General features: G+C 39.7%; 1 protein-coding gene across 2 annotated transcripts in view; it reads right to left on the bottom strand.

Annotated features, from left to right (window-relative positions):
* Nucleotides 1-20,009, bottom strand: part of LOC126272266 (uncharacterized) — a 379,755-nt gene that overhangs the window by 82,059 nt on the left and 277,687 nt on the right. The gene's annotated exons all lie outside the window — the stretch shown is intronic.

The raw sequence follows: 20,009 nt of genomic DNA, 5'->3' as shown, positions 1-20,009 counted from the left end.
CTGCTCATAATTGTCCTGAGCGGTCTTTTTGCATCAGCTCAAGATATGGTGAATTGTTTCCTCAGCTCCTTTGCAGTCTGCACTTTTCTTGATTCTGGCTTTGATGGCTGTAATATTGATAACTTGGTTTTCTGCAGCAAAAATAAGTCCAATTTTCCTCATTCATGGTTCTGCTGGTCAGCCAGGACCAGGTGCTTTCTTTATCTGTTTTACCTTCGATTTCCTCAAAAAATTGCACTCGTTCCATAGATTGTCAGTCCAACATTAGAGTGCAGCTTTCTGGTATAGTGTCTTGGTTTCTTGTACTTTGAGGTGCTTTCATTGTTAACTTCAATCAGTTATTGTTATTGTTATTATTACTATTTTTATAGGTGTGATCAAATCCTATTAGATCAAACAAAGCTTCATTATTTAATTTTCTGTATTTCTTGTGGACGTCTTATTTTCTTCCATGACTTTTCCTTCAACAGTCCATTTTGTTTCCATTTACCGTACTTCATAGTTTTATTCCCTAGCTGCACTTACAACCTGTTAATTTTTTAGCTGTATGATTTTCTCTCTGCCTTTCAAGGAATTTATATAGGCTGCTTTTACGTCCTTTTTGAATTTCAGGGTGTAATTGTTCATCATTCTGTGCATGCTGAAATTTTGTGGGTAAGTACAAGGGCTGTTCGATGAAGAATTATCATAATTTTTTTATGGTAATAATTTCTCACGCTAAAATTTAATCTTATGATATTCTGTTAGCTTAATGTGCAACAAACACGCCGAAGTAGTTTCATTGTTGGGACTCCTGATTCCTGCCTGTGAGAGGCAGGCAGGATCAGACATGTTAAGTATCGCCTACCGCTGCAATGGAGGTAACACGCGAGGAACAATATGCGGCTTTGAAATTCTGATTTCGTCTCAACAAATCTTCAGCTGAGGCCTATACCATGTCAGAGGAGGCCTATGGAGAGTCTGTTCTTCCCTACAGCACAGCTCGAAAATGGTTTAAAATGTTTAAAGAGGGGAGACAATCAATTTCAAAGGAAGGTGGGCCTGGCACTCCAGTTACTGCTCTTATGGAAGAAAACAACACAGCTGTTGTCACTGTGAGAGAGGATAAACGAATTACCTTAAGACCACTTTCTGAAATACTGAACATTTCATTGGGTGCCTACCACACGTTGGTGACAGAAAAATTACAGATGACGACGTGTTTGTACAGGATGGGTTCCAAGACTGTTGATTCCTGAACAAAAGGAAATTCGCTTGCAGGTCTCCATAAAGTTGATGTTAGAGGAAGATCCTGAGTTTCCTTCAAATGTAATCACTGTTGTTGAAACTTGGCTACATCATTTTGATCCTGAGAGCAAACAGCAAAGCTCAGTGTGGAAATCTTCATTGCCAACCCCCAAAAAAGCAAAAGTGATTGCTTCTGCTGGGAAAGTTATGGTCATCTCAATCTTTGATATTCAAGGAATGGTTTATCAACATTTTGTACAACAACAGTAACTGGACAATACTACAGGGATGTCCTGAAACAGGGTGTATACGGGGAAGAGGAGGAAAAAAAAATCCCGGATATCCCGTTTAAAAAATATGCTTTTTCCAGGGCCAAAATACACCTTTTCCGTGCTGAGTAACAGTAGGTGTTCCGTAGACTTTTTCCCTGCGAACTGTAAAACTTATCAATCCCTTGAATGGTTGACGTTTTATACACTGGAGTAGAACTTCCCGGAAAAAAAAGGAGAGAGAGAAGACGGGGGAGAGAAGTTTTGGAAAGCCTTTTAATGATAAAAAAGGAGAGAAGTTTCGGAAAGACGCTGCATATTTTCGTATTACGAAAGTATAAATTTGAATTGCATCAAACACAGCGAGTTAGTTTCCGGAGCGTTGAAATCGAGATTGCGATGTCCTTTTGTAAGCCAGTCGTATCTCATGCCACGTGATCTCGCCAGCCGATAACAGCAGATACTCACAGTCTAGGACACGTGTTATAGCCAGCCAATAGCAAGATCACTGTTACGTAGCGCGAACACACAAAAAGGAAAAGTTAACGGTTTACATTAATGTGCATAGTACAGCTACAAGAAAAGCTAAGCTTTCACATATAAAATTGGTCTCTCCGATTAACAACCTACAAAAGACGCTAAGCTTTCACATGTAATATTATCTTTTTTCATGCGTTATACTTTAAGATAAATCAAAGAATGTGCCAGTAACTTTAAAATTATTACATAAATGTCTGGTCTACTGGGCTCGAAATTCTTGTAAGTGGCTGGTCCTCACAGTGTTCAGTTTTAAACGCTCTGTGATTTAGAAATTCATCGCACTATCTCACACGTAATATAATTCATTTTGCGTAAAAAGAAATTTACTTTGAAAGTAGCGCTTTTCGAACCACCGTTCGCAACACTATCCGGAGACTGTCAGAAATAGGTTCGATTTAGCTGTTGCCAGAGAGCGCTAGAAAAATGGCATTTTTGCGCGTACGCAGTGCAGTGGTGTAGGAAGCCCGCATGTTCGTATGTATAAAGCACTAAGAGAGCTTACATTACATCATACAAGAAACAGGACATCAGAGGCTACTCAAAGAGCATCGAAATTTCGTACACCATACTAAAATGAATAATTCGGCTTGAAGTGCACAATGGTTTTTTCCAGATTCACAATGAAGTAGGTCCCATCTTTTCAATGTGGTTTTTGGGATTTAAATTTTCTTGGAGTACCAGTACTGTACGATCTCATTTTTGGTTCTTTCTTATGGCTTAATGCCATACATGGCAGAAGATGATAACGTGCACTTTAAATTCAGCAAACAATTGGAACTACAAATTTCTTTAGCAAACTTGCAAAAATAACTTCATTGTTTTGAAAGGCAGGAATAAAATATAAACTTGGCCTCCAATAACTTGGAAATAAAATCAAATCAGAAAACTGAAACTAATAATATATTTTTGCTCTCCGTAATTATGTGAATGTATTTTAATTCACTTGATAGCTCCCGGCCACAGAAGTCCGTTTTGTTTTCATTTCACGTGGGAGCTGGAAACGAAGAGGAAACAGTGAAATCACTTAACGCAAATACGGGTCATGTGGAGACTAACCCCCTCCCCACTACAACTCTGCGAACAGCTACAGCGCGCGAGAAAACTCTTTCTCGTTCGCATCTGGCTGCTTGCTGCTACTGTCGGTACAGCTCACAGCCACACTTGAAGTAGTGGGAAGCGGAAGCAGGTAGTCATACACGAGTTAACTGCGCATGCGCGTGAGCCCGCTGGCAACTGGTCAAACCAACCTAATTTGGCCAGTTGTGACGTCACGCTCATAGATAAGGCTTCTCCAGGAGCTCTACTCATAGCAAGCAGTTTATAGTTACGGAGTATTACATAGTCTTCGCCCTACGTCCTTTGACATATTTTTGCTGCTTGCACAAGCGTGCAAGGTGTTTTTCCTTGTAAAAGGCGCATTTCCTCTGCCACTGAAGTTTCATTTCTTTTTCCTTTCGTTTATATTTTAGTCCTGCACTATCATTCTCCAGTAGCAGGATAGAGTAACATTCTTTGCTAGAGAATCAATTCTTACCAGTCAAAATAACAAAAATTTAACAGAAAGCTAAAACAATGAAAAATTCGCGGAATTCCGAAAAATTTGCAGGTTTTTCCCGGTTTTCTCCCCGATGAAAAAATTCCCGGATTTCTCGGGTGTTCCGGGTCGTATACACCCTGGGAAAACACTGCAAGTGCACATCAAGTGCAACAGACCACATTTCCGTGAATCAGGCTGGATGCGCGGTATATTGCCAATGTTGTTGCTGAATATCTCGCAAAAATCAATGTGAAGTGCATCCGTCACCCTCCCTATAGTCTGTATTTAGCCCCACATGATTATTTTCTATTCCCTAACATGAAGAAATGCCTTATCAATCATCAGAAGCGGTGGTGAAGGCTGCCCCGAGGCGATTTTGAAAGACCTCTCAAAAATGGTCTCTAGAATATATTTGAAGACTTTTTTTTTCTTTTTCTCTGAAGCACTATGGGACTTAACAGCTGTGGTCATCAGTCCCCTAGAACTTAGAACTACTTAAACCTAACTAACCTAAGGACATCACACACATCCATGCCCGAGGCAGGATTCGAACCTGCGACCGTAGCAGTCGCGCGGTTCCCGACTGCGCGCCTAGAACCGCGAGACCACCGCGGCCGGCATTTGAAGACTAGCAGAAATGCTGCGACAAGTGCATTACATTCATGGAACACTACTTTGAGAAGGACCATCAAAATTATGAGGGTGAGTAAAGGTATGATGTCAAAAAAATGATCACTCTTTATTGAACAGTCCTCATGTATTATTCCTGTGAGTCTTCAGTCTTCTTTTTCGTGTCTGCTGCAAGTTTTTGTAATTTTTCCGTTGTATTCCAAGATTTCAGCCTGTACCCATCTTCTGTGTCCTTTGGACTGAGAATCTCTCTCAATTTTGCAGGACACTTTCTACGTATGTTTTTATGTGAAATGTGTGATTGTCATTGGAAACATATCTTCTGATTTGACCATATTTTAGTCTGTGTGGATGGACTTTTCTTTTGGTAGATGCCGTGAGTTCTTCTGTAGGCCACCTTCACTCTCCCAAAGGCAAATCCAATGTGCTATTTTTCTCCCCCATTAGGTTCAAGGGCCTCACCTAGGCCCTTGGAGTATGGGACTGCCTTGACTTTGACAATACTGTGAAGACAATCTTTCCATGTAGAATTTTTACTAAGGACATTTGCAGACCAACTTGTTTAGCACATTTTTTGAAGTTTTCCATCTGTTAGACCGTAGTAGTGTCAGGTCTGGTAATATAGTGATAAAGAGCTTGCCTCGAAACTGAGACATCATAAGCATTAATACTGCTCGAACGACATAAATATTTCAGTCTGCCTTTAATCTAGCTTTCATCTCACAATGATATAAAGATTCTTCAGGAGCCACATGTGGTTTGGATTCCCTGTAAAACTGTAAGTTTCCTTTCCCTGGTGTGTGTACTCGGTAGGTTAGGGACTTGCAAGTCACTAAAACTATTCCACCATGCCACTGAACCACAATACATTATTATTATTACTATATTGGTTTTGAATGTTCAACTCTTGTTCCCAATTTTAGATGACTTTTCCAGAATATTTTAAAGAAAAGTTGGAGACAGACCATCACTGAAACAGATTACAGTTTTCATCAGGAAGGCATCAGAAATTTTGCCCAGGGACTTCAGTTTTGAACTTTGTTGGCAAGTGCTTCTTTAAATGGGTTAAGAGCTTTTGCATCTAGTCACTGTTCTTTATTTTCCATCTCCATTTCTCACAATGGAGATTACACTGTCAGGTACAGGTTACTTCCAGTTGTCTCAGGAATAGGCCAGGTAACGTGATGTTACAGTACTATACACAACATATGGGGCAGAACAGAACACTAACATACCACATTACACACATTGGTGTGTCATTTACAGCTGATGCTGTTTCTCACTTCCAAATCTGCATAGCTTCCAAGCTTCCCATTCCCCTTCTTTGAGAGTCCATAGCTACCTTGATATCTGTTATCCATCTTCTATGTGGTTTACCTTGAACTTCCTTTATCCCACTGAGATTCACCTCTATTTATTCTAGTAATTCCTCCTTTTTATCAATAGCTTCAATTATATTTTCTTCCAGTTCGATCATTTTTGCAATTCTTCATTTCCTTGTGGTTTATATGGATACTATATGCAACCAGTCACTTTTTCGTACTTTTATAAACATTTATTTTATCATTAACTACTTTTCGAGCCATGGCAGGCTCATCACAATATGGTGAAGTCAGAGGAATATTATATGTTGAACCATGTGCAGTTCTACACTATGGTCGTGGTAATGCCACTGACTAAATCCAAATAAATCACTAATGTAAATTACAGTTGCAGCTCATCACCGGCAACTAATACAACTAGTGAAGTCTATATTTCTGATGTGGTTTTAAGTCAAGACCTCTGTTTATCTCCTGCAATTTATTTTCACAGGCAGGAATCAATCTTTCCCTTTCTTTCTTATTTCCCAGACTTTTGACTTGTGACATATGCTTTTTATTGTTGTTTACATATAATCTTTTAAGTTTTCTTAGTGATTTTATTACAGCAAAGGACTGATTCTAATTCTCAAATAACATGTTTCCCTTGTACAATCTTATTTTAATATCTTCTACTTACTTTCCGTTCATCTAATTATTTAAAAAAAAAAGAGAGAAAAACACACAGTACTAAAATTCACAGACTGTTAATCGCCATTCACAATAACATGCTCAGTTTTCCTCGAATTCACTTTTAAACCCCAATCCTCATAGGAGAGTGTACAGTTTATCAACTACCACTGACAGTAACTTCTCCACATCTGTAATGAACACTGCACACCATTTTTAAAGAACAGGAGCCAATTAACAAACCTTTGGTAATCTGGAATTATACTGACAGCACATTACCAAATTTCGTTGTTCTGGTGCACCCACAACATAAAGCTATAAATCAATTAGTACAGGGTCTTAAGACACTGTTATTCCTTGTGTGCCTTTTCTGGGTTTACGAATGTTAAATGGATTGCTAGCCCTCTTTCGATGCATTTCTCTGACAGCTTCTTAAGTATGAAAGTACCATCTACGTGTGAAAGATCAGTGTTGAATATATTTTGCCCTTCAGATTCTTTAAAGTATTTTTCAGTTCCGTTTTTCAACACTCAGAGACTGTGCACTGGACACACACTGTATCCCACAGGATGTGGCAGAACCGACTAAGCAGTCTGAAGAGAGAACAACTCGAGTGGTGGTGGTGGTGGTGGTGGTGGTGGTGGTGGTGGTGGAAGGGGCAGAGGCAGCTGCACACAGTGTCCCTTTGTTCTTTCGGTTACCCCATTTCAGCAGCTGACAACGTTTCAACTGGAACACATTGGGGTTTTACCGTTCGTGTGTAGTTTGACAACAGTAGATCTGTGATCAAGACAGTTTGACATTCTGCATAACATCGCCATTTTTAATGCGAACACAGCTCGGTTCTGGGTTTGGAAGTTGGAGGAAACAGGTTGTATAATAAGAAGAGATACACATGGCTGACACAGATCTGTCAGAAAACCAAAAAATGTGAATTTGATGAAAGCCCCAGTTGAGCAATCGCCAGGATGTCCTACTCAAAGGCATTCTGTTGCATTGGGAATTTCAGATAACTGCAGTTCGAGAGAATTCTGCATTAAAATTTCAATTCTGACCCCTTCAAAATAATGTCAGTTAAAGAGTTGGGCCCAGCAGACTGTGCCAACCGCAGGAATCTGAGAGACCAATACTCTCAACAGATCCCTTCGGAGGCAGCATTCTTCAATAGCGACAACGCACATTTTCACGTCGGCGGGATTACGAACAAACAAAATTTTTGATACAGAGCTGAAAATTACCTCCAAATTATTCACGAAAAGCTGCAATGGTCCCCTAGGCTAACAGTGCCATGCGCCATATAACAATTCTGTGTGATAAGCCCTTGCTTCTTTGAGGAGGAATGCTTGAGAATGACAGTAAGTTCTGGACATTATGCTACAGTTTTGCAAAACTTTCAGCAGTCCAGAATGGAAAAGATTGTTGAAGAAGAGGGATTTGGGGACTTGTGGTTCCAACAGGATGGAGCTACAGCTCAGATGCGAAAAATTCGTTTAATGTTTTGAGAAAAATGTTTGTGGGTCTCTTTGAGCAGTGATGTGGTGTTGCCTGTGTGGTCACCACATTTGAGCATTTGTGACTTCTTTTTTTTGGGGATGTCTAAAGGCAAAGGTGTTTAAATGTCACCCTCACACTCAACCAGAGATAAAGGAGTAGATTACTGAAGAAGTGGATGCCACACTATTGTGATATGTTTAAGAGAACTTTAAAAAAATCTTTAGAGATCATCTCCGAAAGTATATTGTTGCTAACGGCCATCGTATTTCATTTTCTTCCGTGCGACATTACTGATTACGTTTCCTATGGCACAGCACAGTGGCATCAGGATTGTTAGCTGCTACCGTTAGCTCGGTGTCTATTTGTCAGTCATAGAGGATGGCATTACATTACAACTGCTTCCTGTTCACGGTCAGGTACCTCGTGGGGAGATTTGCGTATTTGCCACTGATGGTATGAGCACACCTCTGGAGGTAGGCGGCCTCACTATAACATTGCAAGTCGGAAGTAATCTGTGAAGTCTTCAATATCTTATTTATATCTGCCAGTTGGTGTGGACAAATTGAGATTTTGGGCATTTCTTTATATAGTTTTGCGTGATTAAGTCCCGACGCTATGCAAAGCTGTCGTTTAGTTATGCGCGATCTGCTATCTGTTACGTAACGGTCACTGTCGGGATCAGTGATTACGATTCGAGAAATAATTGACTTGAAAGTTCAACTGCACACAATCATGTGGGGCGAATTATGACCTTGGAATTGATTGTAGATGTATGCAGGTCAATTTCGTGACAGGCTAGTAAGCGTCGCGAGTGTGTCGCGGTATCAATATTGTTTTTCGCGCTGCCGATGGTTTGCTTTAAACTCACGAAAATACAATTTACGCGAATTCTTAATTATCGCGAAAGGGTAGAATATTTGATGGTTATCCCACTTCTGATGGCCATTGTGGAGGACACAAGTTTGGATATAAAGATCAATTTCAAAATACAATATAAATCCTGTTGATCGAAGTAGCCTAGCAACCCAAAAGCACATACGTGGTTATCAGCAAAAACAGTGTACTATTTTTCATGCACAGACTTACAGTCTACATCGAAGTGTGAATGATTTGTGGGTGCGAAATAAACATTTGATTGAATAAAAAGAAATATACCAAGAAGTTTATTCGTATATTTTGTTATTTCACGAACAGTGATATTTTCTTATAGTGGTGTATAGCCTTACGTATCATTAATATTGTGACAGACTGGTCGTAAGTGCTCTCGTTACAAGTAGAGTTTTGGCCCTGATTAATAGTAGCTGGTTCTTAGAATCTCAAAGATTAAGTGAAGAATAAAATCACAATTAACTAACGCTGCATCGAAACCCACTATCTTTATACTATATTAATCTAGCTGTTCTGGAATCAGGTGGCACTGTGGCCGTGTAGTTGTATGTTGTCAACAACAAATAGGTAAACACAGACATAAACATTTCTCATGCTCTGATATCGACGAGGGAAAGAAGAGACGACAGCGACAACATACACGTATACATATACAAACGGTATATGTGGCGCCTTACAATACAACTCAAGGACGTTACGGTATATGTGGCACCTCAACGAGCGGCTCAATCACGGAGGATTTGCTGCATTGAGTCGAGTGCCATCCGGATTGACGAACCCTGGAGCTGAAGAACACTGTAGCAGCCAGCGAATCAGTCCAACGAAGGAGGTACTCTTCAATAACAGCTTAAAGTAAGCGATACTACCAGGTATAAGTAAAATAACATTATAATTCAAAAAGGAATTTTGATACCAGTGATTTTGGTATACCGTATATTGAAAAGTGTATAATTTAGTACTGAATGATCATGTCGAAACAAACCACAAGAGTACGTGATAATGTGCAGTCGAGTATGGAAACAATTAGAGAGAGGGAGTCCAGTCGTCTGCAAGCAGTTGCTCAGGTCGGCACCAATGATGCCTGTCGCTTGAGTTCTGAGGCGATCCTCAGTTCGTACAGGGGGCTGGCGGATTTGGTGAAGACCGCTGGCCATGCACGCGGGGTGCAAGCAGAGCTCTCTATTTGCAGCATCGTTCCCAGAGTGGATCGGAGTCCTTTGGTTTGGAGCCGAGTGGAGGGTCTCAACCAGAGGCTTCGTCGACTCTGTGACGGTCTTGGCTGCAGATTTCTAGACTTGCGCTATTGGGTGGGGAATTGTAGGGCGCCCCTAGATAAGTCAGGGGTGCACTACACAAAGGAAGCGGCTACTCGGATAGCAGATTACTTGTGGCGTGCACATGGGTTTTGTTAGGCTAGGCAGTAGTGCGAGGTGTCCTGATGAACACTCACCTGTCGCCGTGCAGGCAGGGAAATTAGGCCGCACTCAGTGTAAAGACACTTCTGCTATCAAGGTATTAGCAGTAAATTTTCAGAGTGTTCGGAATAAAGTTCCTGAATTTACTGCCCTCCAGGAAGCGTGTGGCGCGCAAATTATTCTCAGGACTGAGACCTGGCTGAACCCTGGGATAGGAAGGTCTGTAATATTTAGTGAGGGTTGGAACGTGTATCGGAAAGACAGATTAGGCACCGTAGGAGGTAGTGTCTTCAATGCAGTTGACAAAAATATTGTGTCTACTGAGGTCGAAGTAGAGTGTGATTGTGAAATTATCTAGACAGGTTTAACAGGGCTAAGGGAAATAAAGTTAATTGTGGGGTGTTATTACCGGCCACCAGGTTCCACCGCGACAGTTATAGAATCATTCAAAGGGAGTCTACATTCTGTATCGCAGAAGTACCCAGATCATGCAATATTAGTCGGAGGCGACTTCAACCTACCTAGTATAGACTGGGATGTCTATGGATTCATTGCAAGTGGTACAGACTTCTGAACACATTATCCGAAAACTGTCTTGAGCAGCTAAATCGACAGCCAACGCGCAATGGAAATATTTTAGATCTGGTAGCCACGAACTGACCAGACCTCATCGACAGTGTCAGTGTTGAGGCAGGGATTAGTGATCATGATGTTGTCATTACGACTATGGTTACGAAAGTTAAAAAGTCGGTCTAGAAGGCTAGGAGAGTATTCTTCCTAGAAAGAGCAGATAAGCAGTTGTTAGCATCTCAATTAGTAAATGAATCTACTTCATTTACTTCCAGTACGATGTACGTGGAAAAATTATGGGCAAACTTTAAACACATTGTAAATCACGCATTGGAGAAATATGTGCCGAAAAATTGGGTTACGGAAGGAAAAGACCCACCATAGTTTAACAGCGCAATTCGGAGAATGCTCAGGAAGCAAAGACAGTTGCACTCGCGGTGCAAGAAAGATCGGGAGAATGAGGACAGGCAAAAGTTAGTAGAGATTCGTGCTGCTGTAAAAAGAGCGATGTGCGAAGCATACAACCACTACCACAGTCATACCTTAGCAAAAGATCTTGCTGAAAACCCAAGGAAATTCTGGTCATAAGTAAAATCGGTAAGCAGGTCGAAGGCTTCCATCCAGTCACTCACTGATCAGTCTGGCCTGGCAATGGAAGACAGCAAAACGAAAGCTGAAAATTTAAATTTAGCATTGAGAAACCTTTCACGCAGGAGGATCGTAAAAACATACCGCTGTTTGAGTCTCGTACATATTCCCGTATGGAGGTCATAGTGATAGACATCCCTATAGTTGTGAAGAAGCTGAATAGGTTGAAAATAAATAAATCGCCAGGTCCTGATGGGATTCCAGTTCGGTTTTACAGAGAATACTCTACTGCACTGTGCATTGGCTCCTTACTTAGCTTGCATTTATCGCAAATCTCTTGCCCAACGTAAAGTCCCGAGCAAATGGAAAAATGTGCAGGTGACGCCTGTATATAAGAAGGGTAGAAGGACGGATCACCAAAATTACAGACCAATATCCTTAGCATCGGTTTGTTGCAGGATTCTCGAACATATTCTCAGTTCGAATATAATGAATTTTCTTGAGACAGAGACGTTGCTGTCCATGCATCAGCACGGCTTTAGAAAGTATCGCTCCTGCGAAACGCAACTCGCCCTTTTTTCACTTGATATCTTGCGAACCATGGATGAAGTGTATCAGACGGATGCCAGATTCCTTGACTTCCGGAAAGCGTTTGACTCGGTGCCCCGCTCCAGACTCCTAACTAACGTACGAGCATATGGGATTGGTTCCCAAGTATGTGAGTGGCTCGAAGACTTCTTAAGTAATAGAACCCAGTACGTTGTCCTCGATAGTGAGTGTTCATCGGAGGTGAGGGTATCATCAGGAGTGGCTCAGCGAAGTGTGGTAGGTCCGCTGTTGTTTTCCATCTACATAAATGATCTTTTGGAGTGGGTGGATAGCAATGTGCGGCTGTTTGCTGATGATGCTGTGGTGTAACGGGAAGGTGTCATCGTTGAGTGACTGTAGGAGGATACAAGATGACTTGGACAGCATTTGTGACTGGTGTAAAGATTGGCAGCTAACTCTAAATATAGATAAATGTAAATTAAGGCAGATGAATAGGAAGAAGAATCCTGTAATGTTTGAATACTCCATTAGTAGCGTAGTGCTTGACACAGTCACGTCGATTAAATATTTGGGCATAACATTGCAGAGCGATATGAAGTGGGACAAGCTTGTAATGGCAGTTGTGGGGAAGGCGGATAGTCGTCTTCAGTTCATTGGTAGAATTTTGGCAAGATGTGGTTCATCTGTAAAGGAGATCGCTTATAAAACACTAATACGACCTATTCTTGAGTACTGCTCGAGCGTTTGGGATCCCTATCAGGTCGGACTGAGGGAGGACATAGAAGCAATTCAGATGCGGGCTGCTAGATTTGTTACTGGTAGGTTTGATCATCACTCAACTGTTACGGAAATGCTTCAGGAACTCGGGTGGGAGCCTCTAGAGGAAAGGAGGCGTTCTTTTCACGAATCGCTACTGAGGAAATTTAGACAACCAGCATTTGAGGCTGACTGCAGTACAATTTTACTGCCGCCAACTTACGTTTCGCGGAAAGACCACAAAGATAAGAGAGATTAGGGCTCGTACAGAGGCATATAGGCAGTCATTTTTCCCTCGTTCTGTTTGGGAGTGGAACAGGTAGGGAAGTGCTAGTTGTGGTATGAGGTACCCTTTGTCACGCACCGTATGGTGGATTGTGGAGTATGTATGTAGATGTAGGAAAGTGAAGATGATATGGGTTATGTCTCCAATGAGCCTAGTATGAACCAGGAAACATGTACAGATGATCATACTGTTATTGATTTAGAACTATCAGTAGAATGGCCTGTAGGATAAGCAATGTGGAGAAACGTAAAGATATGGAGGTTTCGGAAGTAGATCGGCCAGCTGATCCAAAAATTGGAAATATTAATCAAAAAATGTTCGACATGTCAGTATCAATAAATACTCAAATGGGTTTGATGAATGGAAGACTTAGTTCGCTAGAAGAGGATAACAAACAATTAAAAGTCAATAAAAAATTAAACGAAAAATTTGCGGCCAAATCTGGTTCGTTGGAAGCTAAAATGGATACGTTAGTAAGTAAACTTAATACCTTTGACCAGAAATTGGAAAATACTAAGAAAGAATTAAAAGCCGACTGGGAGACCCAGTTAAATGCGAAATTTAGAGAAATGGACTTAAAAGTTTTCTGACACCTTAGGAAATCAACAGAATAAATTAATGAAAAAATTCACTAATGTAGAAAACAAATATGAAATAGTTTCGAAGAGCTGTGATAGGATGGTAAAGTGTGAAAGTAGTTATTTCAATGCTAACGCACAGGTAGAAGACTTTTCGAAACAAAGAGCAGAGTTTGAGTCGGATGCTCGTAAGGGGATCGACAAATATTTAGTAGATCAAACTAAAAGGCTTGACGAAGATCTATCTGAACGGGCAGAAGAAAAGAAAAACCAAATTGCAGATGAGGTCAAGACTCCTATTGAACCCCATCAAAAAGACGCTACCGATGAACACTAAAGTAGTAATGGTGAATTATGTAAGCTATTCACTAGCGAATTTCAGCTAATTAAAGACAAAATAGTTGATGAGTTCCCTAAACGGCAAAAGGAAACCAATCATAAACTAAGGGAGTTAGAACAAAAATCGTCACAGAATTTGTTAACTGAGGACGAATGTTCAGAGAGCAAATCGAAAAACAACCAAGTTTGTGGTCATCCGAAATGTAACTGTTACGGAAATCTACAGTGGGATGTCGATGATTCAGTTGGGAAAGAATATGATTCTTTTGGTCAGCGAGGATATGTGTCTTCCTTAAAGGTGGAGAACAGTATTTTCAAAAGTAGGTGATTTCCAACATTCTCCACTGAAAAGAATAATCTCCACCCGAAAATTTTTGTCAATAATTTCAAAAGAATATTTCCACGCAGTTGATCGGAGCCCAACAAACTTCAATTTAAAGTATCCAAAATTACAGGAGAAGCAGCATTGTGGGCTGCAGAAACAAGCGAAAGCCTATGATGATGATGATGATGATAATGATAATGATAATAATAATAATAATAATAATAATAATAATAATAATACCCCGTGGAGGCCCAGGAAAAGAGTAGGCCTTTGGTATGTTCTGCCAGTCGTAAAAGGCAACGAAAAGAACAAACCACTAATAGGGCTAACCTCCCTTTTAGTGTGATTAGTTGGTTCAGGACAGAACTAATGAAGCCTCGGACAAGCGCTGTCATGGTCGGTGACGACGCTTGAACCCTATGCCCATCCACAATGGTAACGACACTGCTAGCCACACAGAAAATGATTTAAATCCAAATAGAGGTGTTTTACAGGATATGCTCGCTGCAACCGCTCTGGAAGGAAAGCAAAGACAGAGGATGAGATTGTCAGATGAAGTTAACCGACACCTCATGTTCTATTATTACCAAGCAACAAACTTAGGAACCAACATGACTGGATACAGATCACAAGTATACACAAAATTTACTACCAGATACACAGAATTAAAATTTTTAACAGAACAAAGACTAGCTGATCAGATCCATGTAATAATCAAACATAACAGGATACCTCAGTCAGAAATAGAAAACATCAAACAACAAGTACAACAAATACTGGAACAAAATAATGTGCAATCAGAAGAAGAAGAAGAAGAAAATACAGTAATGGACTCAAACATCCCAGAGCAAACAAACAAAGAACACTCATCAATTAAACAATCAGAGGAAAACGAAATCTTAAGACAGCCACCAGAACAAGCACAAATATAACATGAAGTGACACACGTTACATATAGAAGAAAAATTTCAGTTGACATATATAGAATACAAAGACACAAATACAGACATTAGACCATTCTTGCATAGACCACCAAATAACCCACAAGTCGAAACAACAATAACAACTATCAACACAATCATACACAACAAAATAAATGAAGATACAACTATGGAAGAGTTACAACTACTGGTTTATATAGAAGCACTCACTACACTAAATATACACACTAGGCAGAGATCAGAACAAACCAACACACCGAAGAAACCCACAAAACCAGCATGGCAACACAGGCTACAGAGCAGAATAGAAAAACTGAGAAAAGACATCGGACAGCTAACACAATTTATAAGAAATGGAATATCTGACAAAAAACGAAAAAGGTTAGGTAAAATCTCACAACAAGAAGCGATAGAGCAATTAGATTAAAAGAAGCAGAAATTACAAGCATTGGCCAAACGACTTAGAAGATACAAGAAAAGTAAAAATAGAAGGAAACAAAACCAAACATCCAACACAAATCAAAAGAAATTTTATCAGACAATAGATAACACACATTAAAATAGCCAACCCACCAAACATAACAGACATGGAACACTTCTGGAGCAATATATGGTCAAACCCAGTACAACATAACAGGCATGCACGGTGGATAAAAGCAGAAACAGACACATACAAGACGATACCGCAAATGCCTGAAGTGATAATTGTGCAACATGAAGTCACCAGAGCAATTAATTCTACGCACAATTGGAAAGCCCCTGGAAAAGATAAAATAGCAAATTTCTGGCTAAAGTTCTCCTCAACACATTCACATCTAACTAAATTATTTAACATAATAGAGGGAAACATTCCACTTGGGAAAAATTTATCTAAAAACAAAGTTGATGTGACTTACCAAACAAAAGCGCTGGCAGGTTGATAGATACACAAACATACACACAAAATTCAAGCTTTCGCAACCAACGGCTGCTTCTTCAGGAAAGAGGGAAGGAGAGGGAAAGACGAAAGGATGTGAATTTTAAGGGAGAGGGTAAGGAGTCATTCCAATCCCGGGAGCGGAAAGACTTACCTTAAGGGGAAAAAAGGACAGGTATACACTCGCGCACACACACACACATATCCTTTTGTGTTTGTGTGTGTGTGTGTGTGTGTGTGTGTGTGTGTGTGTGTGTGTGTGTGTGTGTGTGTGTGTGTGTGTGTGTGTGTGTGTGTGTGTGAGCGCGCGCGCGCGCGTATACCTGTCCTTTTTTCCCCTTAAGGTAAGTCTTTCCGCTCCCGGGATTGGAATGACTCCTTACCCTCTCCCTTAAAACCCACATCCTTTCGTCTTTCCCTCTTCTTCCCTCTTTCCTGAAGAAGTAACCGTTGGTTGCGAAAGCTTGAGTTTTGTGTGTATGTTTGTGTGTGTTTGTTTTAGTATCTATCGACCTGCCAGCACTTTTGTTTGGTAAGCCACATCAACTTTGTTTTTAGATAAATTATTTAACAGTTACATTGCAGACCCATACACATTCCCTGATACACTTACACATGGAATAACTTATCTGAAACCTAAAGATCAAGCAGACACAGCGAACCCAGCTAAATATCGCCCCATAACATGCCTACCAACAATATACAAAATATTAACTTCAGTCATTACACAGAAATTAATGACACATACAACACAGGACAAAATTATAAATGAAGAACAAAAAGGCTGTTGCAAAGGAGCACGAGGATGTAAAGAGCAACTAATAATAGATGCAGAGGTGACATATCAAGCTAAAACTAAACAAAAGTCGCTACACTACGCATACATTGATTACCGAAAAGCTTTTGATAGTGTATCCCCACTCATGGTTACTACAAATATTGGAAATATACAAAGTAGATCCTAAATTCATAGTTCCTAAACATAATAATGAAAAATTGGAAAACCACACTTAATATCCAAACAAATTCAAATAATATCACATCACAGCCAATACAGATTAAGCGTGGAATATACCAAGGAGACTCATTAAGTTCTGTCTGGTTCTGCCTTGCTCTGAACCCACTATCCAATATGCTAAATAATACAAATTATGGATACAATATTACTGGAACATACCAACACAAAATCACACATTTGCTATACATGAATGACCTAAAACTATTGGCAGCAACAAATCAACTACTCAACCAATTATTAAGGATAACAGAAGTACTCAGCAATGATATAAATATGGCTTTTGGAACAGACAAATGTAAGAAAAATAGCATAGTCAAGGGAAAACACACTAAACAAGATGATTACATACTGGATAACCACAGCGACTGCATAGAAGCGATGGAAAAAACAGATGCCTATAAATATCTAGGATACAGACAAAAAATAGGAATAGATAATACAAATATTAAAGAAGAACCAAATAAAAATATAGACAAAGACTAACAAAAGTTCTGAAAACAGAATTGACAGCAAGAAACAAGACAAAAGCTATAAATACTTATGCTATACCAATAATGACCTACTCATTTGGAGTAGTGAAATGGAGTAACACAGACCTAGAAGCACTCAATACACTTACACAGTCACAATGCCACAAATATAGAATACATCACATACATTCAGCCACTGAAAGATTCACATTAAGCAGAAAGGAAGGAGGAAGGGGATTTATCGACATAAAAAACCTACATTATGGACAGGTAGACAATTTAAGAAAATTCTTTATAGAAAAAGCATAAACTAGCAAAATACACAGAGCAATCACTCATATAAACACTTCGGCCAAACCATTGCAATTTCATAACCACTTCTACAACCCTTTAGATCACATAACTTCAACAAATACGAAGAAAGTAAATCGGAAAAAGAAAACACTACATGGCAAGCACCCGTATCATCTAACACAGCCACACATCGATCAAGAAGCATCCAACACATGGCTAAGAAAAGGCAATGTATTCAGTGAGACGGAAAGATTCATGATTGCAATACAGGATCAAACAATAAACACCATATATTACAACAAGCATATTATTAAAGATCCCAATACCACAACAGATAAATGCAGACTTTGCAAACAACAAATACAAACAGTAGATCACGTCACAAGCGGATGTACAATACTGGCAAATACAGAATACCCCAGAAGACATGACAATGTAGCAAAAATAATACATCAACAACTTGCCATACAACATAAACTAATAAAACAACACGTACCCACATACGAGTATGCACGACAAAACGTACTGGAGAATGATGAATACAAATTATACTAGAACAGAACCATTATAACAGATAAAACAACACCACATAACAAACCTGACATCATACTCACCAATAAAAAGAAGAAATTAATACAACTAATCGAAATATCCATACCCAATACAACAAATATACAGAAGAAAACAGGAGAAAAAATTGAAAAATGCATCCAACTGGCTGAGGAAGTCAAAGACATGTGGCATCAGGATAAATTTGACATCATATCAATTATACTATCAACTACAGAAGTCATACCACACAATATCCACGAGTACATCAACGCAATACAGCTACATTCCAAACGTATATATACAGTAATAAGGAGAATTACACATGTGGAGCATCTACATCGTCTTTCGGGGAAACAAGTGTAATATTAAGTTCGGATCCCTGCCACTGCAAGAAACGTGCGGTTAAAGGTATAATGTTGATGTAAATAAAATAGAAAGAAACTTCCACATGGGAAAAATATATTAAAACAAAGATTCCAAGACTTACCAAGCGGGAAAGCGCCGGCAGACAGGCACAATGAACAAAACACACAAACAAACAATTCTGTGTGTGTGTGTATGTGTGTTTTGTTCATTGTGCCTGTCTGCCGGCTCTTTCCCGCTTGGTAAGTCTTGGAATCTTTGTTTTTAATATATAAAGGTGTAATGTGTACAATATGTAAAACTGTGTTTCATTATTCATGTGTTAACGTAAATCCTAAACGTAAGATTTGGCTCTGCGCAAAATGTAGCAGAGAAGATCCCGTGCAAAAACTTAATAAGGTGGATTACACAAACAATATCATTGCAGTGTTAGTGGAAGGGATACGCGCGTTTTTACAACACGAGTGCAACAAATCCCCGCAGCTGAACACAATGGGCGTAAATAAATCGCACAGTGAACTCCACTCAGGAACCATTAACTATAGTAGCAAAAATATAAGTCATAACTTGTGTAAAAAGTACGGGAGAGTAGGCAGTAATGGCCTATGCGAAACAAATTTCTGTTCTTGGTGTGCAAAAGTTGATCCGTCACCGAAAAAACACGAAAATTCATCGTCAGAAAGGAAATATGATACCAATGTCTACAGGGCCAGACTAAACGCACATATTCAATTACGAAACAGATACGAAGTGCTAAGCGAAATAAGTGATGATAGTGCTTCAGAAAATATTTTTGAAAATACGCAGGTACATGTTTCAGCCGTTACTGCTCCCCTGAATAGGCCTACACGCAGTTCATGTCAACATATGCCTAGGTCACAGCAAAAAGTACATAATCACATGGGAAAACTGCACATTCTAGCTGATAGCCACGGGTGCGGAATAGCCTCTCTTGTTAATGAGGTATCAGTTGTGAAATCTACGAGTTATGTCAAGCCTGGGGCTTCCCTTTCGGAGGTAATTAAGTATGTTTACACTGATGAAATTATCAAGTTGACTTCAAAAGACTTTGTAGCTTTGTTTGGTGGCTCTAACGACGTATATCAAAATGAAACCTCTAAGGCCTGCTCAGAATTGACAAAGCATCTGGCTCTTTTGTCTCATACAAACATTCTCGTTGTCAACATTCCACATCGCTATGATATGCCACGCTGGTCTTGTGTGAACAAAGAGATTAGTGCTGCTAATGAGAGTTTTTCCAGTATATGCAGTCAATTCGAAAATGTTTGTGTTGTTGATATTAGTGGCATTGAGATTCCACACTTCTCATGGCCTTCACTTGAATGGCCTAGGGAAGAAAATTGTAGCGCAAAATGTATTGGATGAAATAAAAAGGCACCAGCAAACACCTGCAGCACCAATAACGACAGTAACAGTAACACCACAAAAATCAATAACAGCAGGTTCATCACAAGT

This window comes from Schistocerca gregaria, chromosome 5 (assembly GCF_023897955.1).
Source record: "Schistocerca gregaria isolate iqSchGreg1 chromosome 5, iqSchGreg1.2, whole genome shotgun sequence".
Lineage (NCBI taxonomy): Eukaryota > Metazoa > Arthropoda > Insecta > Orthoptera > Acrididae > Schistocerca > Schistocerca gregaria.
Note: the sequence above shows the minus strand (reverse complement) of the source record. Positions and strands in the feature narration are given on the sequence as shown.